General features: G+C 48.1%; 1 protein-coding gene across 1 annotated transcript in view; it reads right to left on the bottom strand.

Moving 5' to 3' along the window:
- The window catches only part of XRCC6 (X-ray repair cross complementing 6), a 58,957-nt gene extending 43,159 nt beyond the window's left edge, over window positions 1-15,798 (bottom strand). The window contains exon 1 of the mRNA XM_030547528.1: window positions 15,746-15,798. The gene's annotated coding sequence lies outside the window, so the exon portion shown is untranslated. The remainder of the gene's footprint in view (window positions 1-15,745) is intronic.
- Window positions 15,799-15,927: the final 129 nt, after the last annotated feature.

Raw genomic sequence — 15,927 nt, 5'->3', positions numbered from 1 at the left:
TGCCACCTCACTTGCAGTTGCTACAACAGGCTACCTCTAGATGGCACTGCTATTTTTTCTCATGGGTATGTAACTTGCATTCCCTACAAACACTTTGGGTCTCATTATGCTGCTGTTGCAAAGCCAGACTGGGAAATGCCAAGTGGGAAGTAGTGCTTGAAGTTCATGAACATCCAGTGGCTATCTGGTGGCCTGTGTGATTGAAGGTAGTTCATTTCCAGTCCAATTCCTAGAAGGACAGGTCTTCACACAAACTACACTTCACTGCAGGCCCACTTCTTGGTCTCAGAGATGCCAAGGAATGAAGCCTGTGCATGCAGCCTGTGGGCTTGTCTACATCAGAAAGTTGCAGCGCTGGTGAGGGAGTTACAGCGCTGCAACTTTGAGAGTGTCCACATCTGCAGGGCATCACCAGCGCTGCAACTCCCTGTTTGCAGCGCTGGCCGTACTCCCGTTTTGTCTCGGGTGTAGAGGATCCAGCGCTGGTGATCCAGCGCTGGTAATGCAATGTAGACACTCACCAGCGCTTTTCTTGACCTCCGTGGAAGGAGGAAGCCTCTGGTAATCAAGCTGGTTTCCTTTCCCGGTTTGCTCTCTCGGTCCCGGAGCCAGCCAGCAAACCGCGGGGAAGGAGACCTGCTTGCTCGGGGTTCCGGGACCGAGAGAGCAAACCGGGAACGCCGCGGTTTGCTCTCTCGGTCCCGGAGCCAGCCAGCAAACCGCGGGGAAGGAGACCTGCTTGCTCGGGGTTCCGGGACCGAGAGAGCAAACCGGGAACGCCGCGGTTTGCTCTCTCGGTCCCGGAGCCAGCCAGCAAACCGCGGGGAAGGAGACCTGCTTGCTCGGGGTTCCGGGACCGAGAGAGCAAACCGGGAACGCCGCGGTTTGCTCTCTCGGTCCCGGAGCCAGCCAGCAAACCGCAGGGAAGGAGACCTGCTTGCTCGGGGTTCCGGGACCGAGAGAGCAAACCGGGAAAGGAAACCAGCTTCGCCGCGGTTTGCTCTCTCGGTCCCGGAACCCCGAGCAAGCAGGTCTCCTTCCCCGCGGTTTGCTGGCTGGCTCCGGGACCGAGAGAGCAAACCGCGGCGTTCCCGGTTTGCTCTCTCGGTCCCGGAACCCCGAGCAAGCAGGTCTCCTTCCCCGCGGTTTGCTGGCTGGCTCCGGGACCGAGAGAGCAAACCGCGGCGTTCCCGGTTTGCTCTCTCGGTCCCGGAACCCCGAGCAAGCAGGTCTCCTTCCCTGCGGTTTGCTGGCTGGCTCCGGGACCGAGAGAGCAAACCGCGGCGAAGCTGGTTTCCTTTCCCGGTTTGCTCTCTCGGTCCCGGAACCCCCCTTGAAGCCGCCCAACAGCGCTGCAGTGTGGCCACATCTAACACCACTTGCAGCGCTGGTTGCTGTAAGTGTGGCCACTCTGCAGCGCTGGCCCTATACAGCTGTACTAATACAGCTGTAACAACCAGCGCTGCAAAATTTTAGATGTAGACATGGCCTGAGTTTACCCTGGGGCAGCCACTTCCTGTTAAACCTAGGGCTAAGACACATTTGTGGCCCTGCACTGCGGCTGCTGTACTAGTTTGTGAGTAAAGTGAGGTATTTAGTCTCCCAAGCCACAACCCTCATCTAAGCAAGATTCACTTTGTAAGAGTGATCTTTATGGGGGACCAGTTTCTCATCCTTGTAACATGCTACAAAGATAAAGTACAGCTTCCTGGGTTATGGCCATGCCTCACAAGTCTAGAATGTTCAGCCACGCACCTGCTGGCCTGGAAGCTGATCCAAAGCATCTACAAGAATCCAGGCCGGAAGGCTTTGGACAACAGTAGCTGAGCACTTCCTACTGAAAGCAAAGAGCAGAAGAAGAACTTGACATAACCTTATTCCCAGATTCTGGACCTTAGCGTCCAAAATATGGGGGTTAGCATGAAAACCTCCAAGCTTAGTTACCAGCTTGGACCTGGTACTGCTGCCACCACCCAAAAAATTAGAGTGTTTTGGGGCACTCTGGTCCCACTGAAAAACCTTCCCTGGGGACCCAAGACCCAAATCCCTTGAGTCTCACAACAAAGGGAAATAATCCTTTTCCCCTTCCCCCCTCCAGATGCTCCTGGAGAGATACACAGACACAAGCTCTGTGAAACTACGCAGAGTGAGTCCCCCTCTCCGTTCCCAATCCTGGAACAAAAGCACTTTCCTCTTCACCCAGAGGAAATGCCAAATCAGGCTAGCAATCCAACACACAGCTCGCCCCTTGATTTCTTCCTCCCACCAATTCCCTGGTGAGTACAGACTTACTTTCCCTGAAGTAAAGAAAAACTCCAACAGGTCTTAAAAGAAAACTTTATATAAAAAGAAAGAAAAAATACAAATGTTCTCTCTGTATTAAGATGATACAACACAGGGTCAATTGCTTAAAAGAATATTGAATAAACAGCCTTATTCAAAAAGAATACAAATCAAAGCATATCAGCACTTATATTCATGCAAATACCAAAGAAAAGAAACCATAGAACTTACTATCTGATCTTTTTGTCCTTACACTTAGAAACAGAAGACTAGAAAATAGAACTACTTCTCCAAAGCTCAGAGGAAACAGGCAGACAGACAAAAGACTCAGAGACACACTTCCCTCCACCCAAGGTTGAAAAAATCCGGTTTCCTGATTGGTTCTCTGGTCAGGTGTTTCAGGTGAAAGAGACATTAACCCTTAGCTATCTGTTTATGACACGCCCCCCAAATTGCAGACAGTGGGGAAGCTCACTGGCGGCAATTTCCTTCTAGAACTTGAAAATAAACAGATTAATACAACACATGCACCTTTACATATACTACTAAGTATATAACTAACAGACTTTTACATTTTAAGAACACTTTTTAACTACTGGATTCTGGGAAACTCTCACGGGAGAGTGCATCAGCAACTTTGTTAGAAGCTCCTGTGATGTGTTGAATTTCAAAATCAAAATCTTGGAGAGCTAAACTCCAACGAAGAAGTTTCTTGTTGTTCCCCTTGGCAGTATGAAGCCACTTTAGTGCAGCATGGTCAGTTTGTAGTTGGAACCGCCGTCCCCAAACATATGGGCGTAGCTTTTCCAGGGCGTACACAATGGCATAGCATTCCTTTTCACTGACTGACCAGTGACTTTCCCTCTCAGACAGTTTCTTGCTGAGAAACACGACAGGATGGAAGTTGTGATCTGTTGCTTCCTGCATGAGTACTGCTCCTATACCACGCTCAGATGCATCCGTGGTTACTAGGAATGGCTTGTCAAAGTCCGGGGCCCTGAGCACAGGGTCCGACATGAGCGTTGCCTTAAGCTGGGTAAAGGCTTTTTGACACTCATTAGTCCACTTAACGGCATTTGGCTGGGTCTTTTTGGTTAGGTCGGTCAATGGGGCAGCGATTTGGCTGTAGTGTGGTACAAATCGCCTGTAGTATCCGGCCAAGCCTAAGAAGGATTGGATCTGTTTTTTTGACCTTGGGACAGGCCACTTTTGGATAGCATCCACCTTGGCCTGTAGGGGGTTTATGGTTCCTCGACCCACCTGGTGCCCCAGGTAAGTCACTTTGTTTTGGCCTATTTGACACTTTTTGGCCTTAACAGTTAGTCCTGCCTGCCTGATGCGCTCAAAGACCTTTTCCAGGTGTAGTAGGTGTTCGGGCCAGGAGTCTGAAAAAATGGCCACATCATCGAGGTAGGCAACTGCGAATTCTCCCAGTCCAGCTAGTAGACCATCTACCAGCCTCTGGAAGGTGGCGGGTGCATTTCGAAGGCCGAAAGGAAGGACATTGAATTCATACACCCCCGCATGGGTGACGAATGCTGACCTCTCCTTGGCAGGTTCATCTAGCGGTACTTGCCAGTACCCCTTGGTTAAGTCTATTGTAGAGATGAACTGGGCACGTCCCAACTTTTCCAATAGCTCATCGGTACGTGGCATTGGATAGTTGTCCGGACGAGTTACAGCATTTAGCTTACGGTAGTCCACGCAAAAGCGTATTTCCCCATCTGGTTTGGGTACCAGAACCACTGGAGATGCCCATGCACTGGTAGATGGGCGGATTATACCCATCTGTAGCATGTTTTGGATCTCCCGTTCTATAGCAGCTTGGGCATGAGGAGACACCCGGTAGGGTGGGGTTCTGATTGGGTGAGCATTACCTGTATCAATGGAGTGGTATGCCCGTTCAGTCCGTCCTGGGGTGGCTGAGAACAATGGGGCGAAGCTAGTGCACAGCTCCTTGATTTGTTGCCGCTGCAGACGTTCCAGGGTGGTTGAGAGGTTCACCTCTTCCACGCCACCGTCTTTTTTCCCGTCGTAGTAGACACCGTCAGGCCACTCAGCATCATCTCCCTGGACTGTAAACTGACAAACCTGTAAGTCTCTGGAATAGAAAGGCTTGAGAGAATTAACATGGTACACTTTAGGCTTTAGTGAGGAATTGGGAAATGCTATGAGGTAGTTTACAGCTCCCAGGCGCTCTTGGACCGTGAATGGCCCTTCCCATGATGCTTCCATCTTATGGGCCTGTTGCGCCTTCAAGACCATAACCTGGTCTCCTACCTTGAAGGAACGTTCTCTGGCATGTCTGTCATACCAGGCCTTTTGCTCTTCTTGAGCATCCTTTAGGTTCTCTCTAGCAAGGGCTAAAGAGTGTCGGAGGGTGCTTTGTAGGTTGCTTACAAAGTCCAGAATGTTAGTTCCTGGAGAAGGCGTAAACCCCTCCCATTGCTGCTTCACCAACTGTAATGGCCCCTTAACCTCGTGACCATACACCAGTTCAAATGGTGAAAACCCTAAACTGGGATGTGGTACAGCCCTGTAGGCAAACAGCAACTGCTGCAACACTAGGTCCCAATTATTGGAGAATTCGTTGATGAATTTTCTTATCATGGCCCCCAAAGTTCCATTGAACCTTTCCACCAGGCCATTGGTTTGATGGTGGTACGGGGTGGCAACCAAGTGATTCACCCCATGAGTTTCCCACAGTTTTTCCATGGTCCCTGCCAGGAAATTAGACCCTGAATCTGTAAGGATGTCAGAGGGCCAACCTACCCTGGCAAAGATGTCTGTTAGGGCCAGGCACACAGTGTTAGCCCTGGTGTTGCCTAGAGCTACTGCTTCTGGCCATCGGGTAGCAAAGTCCACTAAAGTCAGTACGTACTGCTTTCCTTTGGGCGTCTTTTTTGGGAAAGGGCCCAGAATATCCACAGCTACTCGCTGAAATGGGACTTCAATTATGGGGAGTGGCTGGAGAGGGGCCTTGACCTGGTCTTGAGGCTTACCCACTCTTTGGCATACCTCACAAGACCGGACATACTTGGCAACATCCTTGCCCATCCCCTCCCAGTGGAAGGACTTCCCCAACCGGTCCTTGGTTCTGTTCACCCCAGCATGGCCACTGGGATGATCATGGGCTAAGCTTAAGAGCTTCTTCCGGTACTTAGTTGGAACCACCAACTGTTTTTGCGGCTGCCATTCTTCCCGGTGTCCACCAGAAAGAATTTCCTTGTATAAAAGTCCTTGGTCTATAACAAACCGGGATCGATTAGAAGAGCTGAGAGGCGGTGGGGTGCTCCGTGCCGCCGCCCACGCTTCCTGAAGGCTGTCATCTGCTTCCTGCTCAGCCTGGAACTGTTCCCTTGAGGCTGGGGTCACCAGTTCTTCCTCAGACTGTGGACTTGGGCTTGGTCCCTCTGGAAGCGATGTAGGTAATGGGGTTGGTTCCGTTGCTGGTGAACCGCTCTCCGCTGGTGCACCTGAGGGTATTTCAGGCTCTGGCTGAGCCTTTTGGGTATGGCTGTTGTGTGCTTCTGCCAGTTCTGGCTCGCTGGCGCCCTCTGGCGTTGAGTTTGAAGATGTGGTTGCACTTGCTGGTGCTGGTTGCTGTTTCAGTTCTGGGCCTGGGACTGGAGATGCTGTGGCTGTTTCAGTGGTAGGCATGGAATCCGGGTCCACTACCTCTGTCTGGGTCTCTGGTAACACAGACGGGGCGTCTGTGGACGGCTCAGGAACAGGAATGGGTCTGGAAGCTTGCCTGGTTTGGCTACGGGTAACCATTCCCACTCTCTTGGCCCGCCTCACCTGGTTGGCCAAGTCTTCCCCCAGTAGCATGGGGATAGGATAATTGTCATAGACTGCAAAAGTCCACATTCCTGACCAGCCTTTGTACTGGACAGGCAGTTGAGCTGTAGGCAAGTCTACAGCTTGTGACATGAAGGGGTAAATTGTAACTTTGGCCTTTGGGTTGATGAATTTGGGGTCAACGAAGGATTGGTGGATAGCTGACACTTGTGCCCCCGTGTCTCTCCACGCAGTAACCTTCTTTCCGCCCACTCTCAAATTTTCCCTTCGCTCCAAGGGTATTTGAGAGGCATCTGGGCCTGGGGATCTTTGGGGTGATGGTGGTGTAATGAATTGCACTCGCATGGTGTTCTTGGGACAGTTGGCCTTGATATGTCCCAGTTCATTACACTTAAAGCATCTTCCATCTGATGGGTCACTGGGCCGAGGTGAGTTACTGGAGACTGGTGAGGTTGAAGAGTAGGGTATCTGTGGCTTTACTTGGGTGGTATGGAGGGTCTTTGGCTGTCCTCGGTTGTAGGGTTTATGGTCTGTGTGCCCCCTGGGGTAATCGTTCCCCTTGACAGTAGCTTTTTTGCTTTCTGCCAGTTCCATCCATTTGGCTCCAATCTCCCCCGCCTCAGCGATAGTTTTGGGATTTTTATCTTGTATGTACCGTGTGATGTCTTCAGGAACACCATCCAAGAACTGCTCCATTTGTATGAGGAGGTTCACTTCTTCCAAGGTTTGAATGTTGTTTCCTGTTAACCAGGCCTCATAGTTTTTTGCAATGTAGTAGGCGTGTTTGGGAAATGACACCTCTGGTTTCCATTTTTGGGTTCTGAAGCGCCGACGGGCATGATCTGGGGTTATCCCCATCCTGTATCTGGCCTTGGTTTGAAAAAGTTTATAGTCATTCATTTGCGGCTTGGGCATTTCAGCTGCCACCTCTGCTAAAGGTCCACTGAGGTGTGGCCTTAATTCTACCATGTACTGGTCTTCGGGGATGCTGTACCCAAGACAGGCTCTTTCAAAATTTTCCAAGAAGGCCTCGGTGTCATCACCTGCCTTGTAGGTGGGAAATTTCCTGTGCTGTGGAGCAATAATTGGCGCCGGGTTGTTAGGGTTGGCTGGCACATGCAGCCCAGCTTTTGCCATCTCCAGTTCATGTTTTTTCTGTTTTTCCTTCTCTTCATTTTCTTTTTGTTGTTTTTCCATTTCTCGGCGGTGGGCCACCTCTTCTTCTTCTTGCTTCCTTCGGTGGGCCACCTCTTCTTCTTCTAGTTTTCTTTTGTGTGCTGCCTCTTGGGCTGCCTGTTCTCTTTGGAAGGCTGCCAGTTTGAGGCTTTCTTCCTTTTCTTTCATCTCCATCTGTCGCCTGTGTTCAGCGTCTTTGATTTGTTCTTCGGCGTCAATCTTTGCCTTAGAAGTCATGGTTCCTGTTTTCTTGTGTTGGGGTGCCCTCCGGTGTTTATTTTCTGAACTGCAGGCTCTCTGTTGCCTCCTGAAGTCTGCCTAGCAACAGTGCTTTTTTCCTTTTCTCTCTAGCTAATGTTCAATGAAGGGAAACCAGAAAAACCACTTTATTTGCATGCATATAGAGTGCTGGTATGACTCTCAATGGGAGTGCTATTGTGTGACAATAGACTGTCAATAGTCTGCTAATGGCTTCTTGCTTACTATGCAAGCCACAAACTGCTAGAGAGAGCAGAGAAAAAAAAAAAATTCTCTCTGGTTCCCTTTTAAAACCAAACTGTTTCTCTCTGCTAAAAAGCCCTTAGCAGAGAAAAGAAAAATATAATATTCCTACTGGCTTCTGGATTCTGTCTATATCCCACCGCTGACACCATGACATAACCTTATTCCCAGATTCTGGACCTTAGCGTCCAAAATATGGGGGTTAGCATGAAAACCTCCAAGCTTAGTTACCAGCTTGGACCTGGTACTGCTGCCACCACCCAAAAAATTAGAGTGTTTTGGGGCACTCTGGTCCCACTGAAAAACCTTCCCTGGGGACCCAAGACCCAAATCCCTTGAGTCTCACAACAAAGGGAAATAATCCTTTTCCCCTTCCCCCCTCCAGATGCTCCTGGAGAGATACACAGACACAAGCTCTGTGAAACTACGCAGAGTGATTCCCCCTCTCCGTTCCCAATCCTGGAACAAAAGCACTTTCCTCTTCACCCAGAGGAAATGCCAAATCAGGCTAGCAATCCAACACACAGCTCGCCCCTTGATTTCTTCCTCCCACCAATTCCCTGGTGAGTACAGACTTAATTTCCCTGAAGTAAAGAAAAACTCCAACAGGTCTTAAAAGAAAACTTTATATAAAAAGAAAGAAAAAATACAAATGTTCTCTCTGTATTAAGATGATACAACACAGGGTCAATTGCTTAAAAGAATATTGAATAAACAGCCTTATTCAAAAAGAATACAAATCAAAGCATATCAGCACTTATATTCATGCAAATACCAAAGAAAAGAAACCATAGAACTTACTATCTGATCTTTTTGTCCTTACACTTAGAAACAGAAGACTAGAAAATAGAACTACTTCTCCAAAGCTCAGAGGAAACAGGCAGACAGACAAAAGACTCAGAGACACACTTCCCTCCACCCAAGGTTGAAAAAATCCGGTTTCCTGATTGGTTCTCTGGTCAGGTGTTTCAGGTGAAAGAGACATTAACCCTTAGCTATCTGTTTATGACAGAACTGAAATGAGAACTGCAAGGACTTGGAGAGCACGTATCGCCAGCTACTCTAAAACCGAGAAGGCTGTGGTTTCACACATGGGGTGAGAAAGCTTTGTTCTTTCATCTATAATGGTTTCCCTTCCCTCCCCTTGCCCATGGCTCTGCCATAGAGTTAAGCTTCTCTGGAAGTTTCTAGTTGTGAGGAGACCAATCAAAAATAAATAAAAGCCAACTCAGTCTGAGCAGACCTCAAAATATTTTCTTATGTTTAAGAGTATTGGGACCAAAAGGGTTAAGATCTGAAGGCTAAATGTAACCGTGGAGCAGAGCACAACTTGCAGCACTGTAGCAGTGATGCCACAGCACAGGCAAGAGAGAGTCCGACTTGGCTTTCAGAAGGGCAGGTTGAGATGATGGGGCTGGCAGTCAGGAACTGCAACTTTTAAAACTGAGAAAGTCTCATAACGAATCAGACAAAGCTAGAGTTAGTGAGAGAAGGTGTGAACTGCTTGGACTATGATGGGGGGGCAACTGAGCTATTCTGTGGCTATGTTGAAATAAAACAGTATCTGTCAAATCATGGCTTTGCATGAGGGGTTTGCTCTGATGGTTACACTGGCAGCTGGCCACTGGTGGCTATACCCAGGGGACAGACTTAGCTACACCTCTTCCATTGATACTAATCACAGGTGTGGGGCTACATGTTCTGCACAGCTTTGAGAGTCTCAGCCAAAGAGATGTCAATAGTCTGACAAAAAAAATCCCTTGGTTTCTCAGTTACTCAACTGTCACTCGCTTGGGATGTCACCATTTTCCTAGCTCTCCAGTCACCTCAGGATAGGTGCCCATTGCAATCACATGGTGTGACTGCCTCATGCAGCCAAACCTGAGGTAGCTTTAATCTAACTAGCATGAGTACCAATAGCAGTGATGTCACAGCAGCATAGGCTAGCCTCCGGAGTAATTAGCCAGAATCCTGGATGGGTTTGTACAGCCTGCATTGAAGCCCATGGTGCTGTCATTGCAGCAAGGACTCACCCTGCCTAGATCCAAGCTAGCTTGGGTATGCCTACCTATGCAGCAATCACACCTCCCATTGCAGAGGTGGCACACTGTCTTCCAGCCTAGATATGCCCTGGACCTCTATGGTAAAGCACAAGCAGGTCTGCATTTGGAACATAAAAAAGGGGGCCCCGGGAAGAAGCAGAACTCTATTTATTGTTTTCCTCTTTGCAGCTCACCTTTCATTACAGAGAGACAAACCTTAAATCCCAACAGATAATGTTGACAAACAACCCGGTTTGAGGATTCTAAACATGAGTGTTTCCATCTAAATTCCCCCAAGGCTGTAGGAGGCCACATCAGTACAAAGCTAGTTTCTTCTAGAACTTGCCTGACATGCGCTCATCTTCACTACCAAAACACACATACTGGTTGTCTTTTTTTTGTTTTTGTTTTTTTGGTTTTTTTTTTTGGGGGGGAGGGGTGTTAATGTTGTTATGTTGCTGTAAAATCCCAGGGGAGACAAGGGGCAGGCAGTTTTCACCATGATGTAACTAGGGAAGGTCAACACTATACCACTCCACCCACCTTGAGCTTGCCTAGCTACCCTGCAGTGAGAACTACAGAGCCTTGTATCTGCTAGGATTTTACAGTGAGATAGCTCATGTGCATTAGTTATCTAACCCACTGGGTGAAGCTAAACAGGAACAAGGCATTCTTAGTCTGGAATAACAGTGTTCACACAGAAAGTTAATCAGTAATAACTCCATGTGTAAACAAGTCCATAGTTAGGGCATGTTCTTTGACCTACATAAACATTCAGCCACCTAACTGCATGCCAGCCACACTAAACACCTGTACCTGTGTACACGTGTACCTGGGGATCAGATCCTACAGCTCAACTGATTATTTCCAGCCTAGTGGAATGTGATTGTCATAAGCAGGCTATGGCACAACTAGAACGGAGAGAACCCTGTAGGCCAGGCATAAATCAACTGTGAGAGCACCAAAGCCTGGGGAAATACAGTAGATGACCCGACCTCCTGCAACTCCACTGCCCAGCGTTTGGAACGGAGGAGTCCTGCTCACATCCAACTGTCACCTAATATGCCGTCCAGCTTTACCAGTCAGAGCAAACAGACAGTAGAGTAGAATAGACTCCTCCAAGGGAGTGATTAAAAGATCAGAGATTAAAGCACACAAATATATTAATGGGGATGATGTAGGGAGGGCTCTTGGAAATGCAAAGGAGGGTGGAAATCAGATGGAGAGTGTCACATTCTGTGTTGATGCCTGGGGGCTATCCTACCCATATACCCTCCTAGCTCATTCCAATCTCACCTGGATTATTCCAGTATCACCAAAATGATAAGCAAATAGCCCAGACCAAGCTCACCTTTCAGAATGTGACCTCCTGCTCCTTAGGAGAGAACTGTAGCTGTGGCCCAGGGTAAACTGAAGGAGAACAAAGCCCATGCACACACATCTTGCACAAGCCAAGGCCTTCTGTGTGAAGACGGGTGTGTCTCTGTTTCCCTTGCTCTGTTTCCTTGGATACAAAGCAGCCCAGGGACTCTGGGTCCTTCATTAGTCAGTTGTACAGGATAGTTAAAGTGCATTCAAAAGCACCTGAGATTTATTCTCTCCTGGTTGCTAATTACCAAGGTTCTGTCTTCTTTAATAAAGGGGCAAGGTCAGACTTTCAGTGTTATTGGGATTTTCCCACTAAGAGTAAAGCTTGTTTGTCTGGGAGCAAGCCCTTTCTCCTGGGGCTGGTCTGAGACTGTGGAATAAACTCCCCCAGGAACTGAGGACCATCACAAGCCTCTATATCTTCTGCTCCAAGTGACCAGTCTGTTTCTTTGACCTGCCTTCTCTAACACAAACACATAGCAAGAGGTATATAGAGATCAAAACAAAACCTACCAAAAACAAGACACTCCACTACACATGCTTCTCCTGCTGGGGAGAGGATAAGAGAACAAACAACACAGGACAGATGTGTAGTCACATTGCTTAACACAGGCACTCAGATACAAGCACAGTATAAGAACCTCTACAGAAGGTTCCATGTATGTTCATATCACTTATTCATATTGCAATAGCGCCTAGGAGTCATGGTCCTGAAGCATGACCCCACTGTGCTAGGTGCTGTATGTGACATATGATTTTCTGAAAATATGCTAATGTAACTGAAATATGCTTCATGCAAAAGGTTTCTTGTATCATTACAAAGCTTAAAATCTACTGAGTGTGATCATCCTATTTGTATAAATGTACCACTCTTGTATATGAAACTAGAAATATGAAACATTACTGAGGGCCTATTGTAATTATGCAAAGTGTGGGCCATTAATGGTGGTTTGGAATCTTGATGACTCCCATTAACCAGGACAATTGACTGCAGATGGCTCTGTTTTACCTGTAAGTCTTCCTGTATACCTGTGTGCTGGCAAGTGAGCAATGAAGTCTTACAGTGACATGTGATCATGTCACCTGAACTGGAATCCACCTTTAACCTGGTGTCTTTCCATTGAGAAGGAGGGGGTGGGAACCCAGAGAGGGACAAAGAATTCCTGCCTTATGCAAAAGATATAAATGGGTAGAACGGAACAAAGGGGGAGCCATCGTGAGGAATCCTCTAGCTACCATCTGAGCTGGAATAAGGGCTGTACCAGGGAAAAGGATTGTGCCCAGCCTAGGAAGGCATCCCGTCTGTGAAAGAAACGTATTGAAACATCTTTCAGGGTGAGATGTTATCTGTATTACTGTATTAAGCTTAGATTTGCGTGTTTTATTTTATTTTGCTTGGTAACTCACTTTGTTCTGTTACTATTTTAAACCACTTAAATCCTACTTTCTGTATTTAATAAAATCACTTTTTACTTGTTAATTAACCCAGAGTATGTATTAATACTTGGGGAGGGGCAAACAGCTGTGCATATCTCTATCAGTGTTATAGAGGGTGAACAACTTATAAGTTTTATACAGGGTAAAACGGATTTATTTGGGTTTAGACCCCACTGGGAGTTGGGCATCTGAGTGTTAAAGACAGGAACACTTGTTAGCTGCTTTCAGGTAAACCTGTAGCTTTGGGGCAAGTAATTCAGACCCTGGATCTGTGCTGGAGCAGACAAGAGTGCCTGGCTCAGCAAGACAGGGTGCTGGGGTCCCGAGTTAGCAGGGGCGGAGGTAGTCTTGGCTCATCAGTTGGCAGCTCCCAAGGGGGTTTCTGTGATCCAACCCATCACAGTGTACAAATACAGAACAAAAAGATGGTCCCCCACCCCCCAAAAGATTTCCAGACCCTCCCCCATGTAGCCAGTTGCAATAACTGCCTCTTCAAAGAGGTGCTCCAGGATCCTCAGCACCAGAGATGCTATGGAAATTGGCACAACAGCTTATGGATGATCTCATCTGGCAAGTGGGGAGGAGTGGTAGAAACTCATGAAGCAAATCTCCACTGAAGTGGACCACTGCACCCTAGTAATACTATAGTCACCTTGGTAACATTAGGGATACTGTCCCCTGCTGTGTGATAAAGTTTTATCTTTTGTATGACCACGCCAGGTGATAACCCAGGAAATAGAGAGAAGTCTTTTACCAGCACTTCTATGGGTCACAGTATTAACACTCGGTATCAGAAGAAAACAAAATCTTTGACAAAAATGGAGCAAGTGATGTCACCTGAATCCCTCAATCCGGCAGGGGATCTGGCAGAGAACTGGAAGAAATGGTTGCAGATTTTACTGAAAGCAAGAAGTACTAAAGATAAATCAGAAAGTGTGAAATGTGGTGGGTCCAGAGATGTTGAAGCCCAACAGCACATTCCAGTGAGAGCAGGAGAGCAAATATTCTGAAATGTCAAGAACACTGTGATCCATGTAAGAATGCAATTTGGGAAAGACATACTCTTTAAAAGAAGTCAGGGGTGAGGTGAGACTATTGACCATTATGTACAGGCCTGCATAATAATGCTAAGTCACATGAACTCCAGCTGGACCAAATTATTTGTGGTATAACTGATAACCAGGTCAAAGCAATATGGGGCAGAGCACTCTTCTTGGGCATCCACTGCTTCTGTTACAGTGGTTGAGGTAGAAGAACGAACCAGGCCAGTAATGATGAGCTACCCCACAGACACACCACCTGCAGCTCCCTTGGCAAGGCAAGTTCACATGCTGTTCCCTAACCCCATGCACCTCATTAGCAGCAAAGGCCAACACAGACACACAACAACCAGGCTTTGTGAACACCGGTGGCTCCCCATTTGTTTCAGAGCATAGTGCAAAGTCCTGATCCTAATCTACAAGGTCATGAACATACTTGGATTTAGTCTGTGCAAGATAAAGCGTTCTTTGCACTATCCCCCAAGTCAGCTACATTCCACAAGGGGGACCTTGTGGTTTAGGCACTACATAAACACTCAGGAGCTCTAGGTTCAATACCCAGATTTGACACAGATTCCCTGTGTGATCTTAGGCAAGTCACTTAATCCATCTATGCCTCAGTCTCCCAACTGTACAATAGGGCTAGTGCTCCCCTATCTCACAGAGGTGTTCTGAGGAACACTCATTAATTATTGTCAAATATCGGGGGTAGCCGTGTTAGTCTGTATCCACAAAAACAAGGAGTCTGGTGGCACCTTAAAGACGAACAGATTTATTTGGGCATAAGCTTTCGTGGGTAAAAAACCCACTTCTTCAGATGAAGTGAGGTGAGGTGTTTTACCCATGAAAGCTTATGCCCAAATACATCTGTTAGTCTTTAAGGTCCCCCCAGACTCCTTGCTGTTTTCATTAATTATTGTGACATTCTCCACTCCTATTGTGACTCAGCCCTGTGTAAGTATCTGTATAGATGGATAACTTGGGGCTCTGGGAACAGAGCAGTGCTGGTGGCAGATCTCTGTCAGAGACCAGACTGAAGCCAAACCAGGTGTTGTTCTGATCAAACTGTGCCTTTTCCATAAAGCCTTCCTCAGAACTGATACTGTCCAATCAAACACGCACTCATGCTCCTCTGGAACTGGGAGAGGCAAAACACCTTTTGTTCAGGGTTTTGGTGTGGCACATAGATACCATGATGACAGGTGTTACGTCAAACCCCAGAAGTGGTGAGATTGGGTAGCTTTTTAAGACAAAACCTTGATTTACTTTCCTCACTGATGGAGCTGCTTGGCTGTAAAGCACAAGGCTGGTTACGTCAGGCTCATCACAGCATCCACAGCAGAGCTGCTGTCTTGCGCAGTTTACTAATGCAGTTAATTTAACTGTAATCAGAATAAGTGATTGGTCATCCCTAGCCCTTATTTTCCAACCTCCATGATCATCACAGGATTAGATTCTTCTTTCCACCACCACCCCAGTCCCAAGGGTATGTGACACAACTGTAGCCACTAGCTAGGGGTGACCTTAAACGTAACTGGTACTATCTCCTGGGGTACTTTTCAGAAAGGGTCAAAAATGACACCGAAATCTACTCTAACAGTCCCTCTCCTGGCAAAAACAGGTTCTAAAATCTGCTGCTCAGTCACAGTGAAAGCACTTGCTGAGCTCTGAACAGCTGCTGTATTTACCATATGTGCAATTGCTTAAAGACTTTGAATAAACGGGGGTGGAAGAGAGAGAGAAAATCGGCAACTTTCGTTTTCATTTAGTGCCCGAAAGCTTGTGCAGCGTTGCTGTGGGCTGGTCAACAGCCACCGCGCTCCACCCCAGATACAGCTGCACTTTAGCGGTCGGCGCGCCAAATTCTGCCCTTATTTTCTCCTGCCATTCCACCCAAGCCGGGGGGAAAGAGGGCCTCCACTGCGTAGCGAGCGAAGATAAAACACGTCCCACGGTCTCTGAGCTGCTGTGGGAGCCTTCGGCAGGAGAGGCGCTCGGGAAGCAGGAGGCCCTGGAAGCCTTATCGTCCCTCCTCCCCGGGCTGGGCCCGATCCCGCGCCCCTTGTGGCCGCCCTGCACGGGCAATGGGGTTGCTACCTTCCCTTGGCGGCCGCAGCTGACTCCGTTGAGGGGCTGCAAGGAAGCGGCGGCGGCAGGCCCGGGGTGTACGTGCTGCCAGGCTTGTGCCCCCGCCCCCGGATCCCATCCCGCCCGTGCGCCGCGATTGGCCCGGACGGGGCGACGCCTCCCGCTCGCCCTCCCTGCGCGCCTTCTGCAGC

Source organism: Gopherus evgoodei, chromosome 1, assembly GCF_007399415.2.
Source record: "Gopherus evgoodei ecotype Sinaloan lineage chromosome 1, rGopEvg1_v1.p, whole genome shotgun sequence".
NCBI lineage: Eukaryota > Metazoa > Chordata > Testudines > Testudinidae > Gopherus > Gopherus evgoodei.
This window is presented reverse-complemented; position numbering and strand designations above follow the sequence as displayed.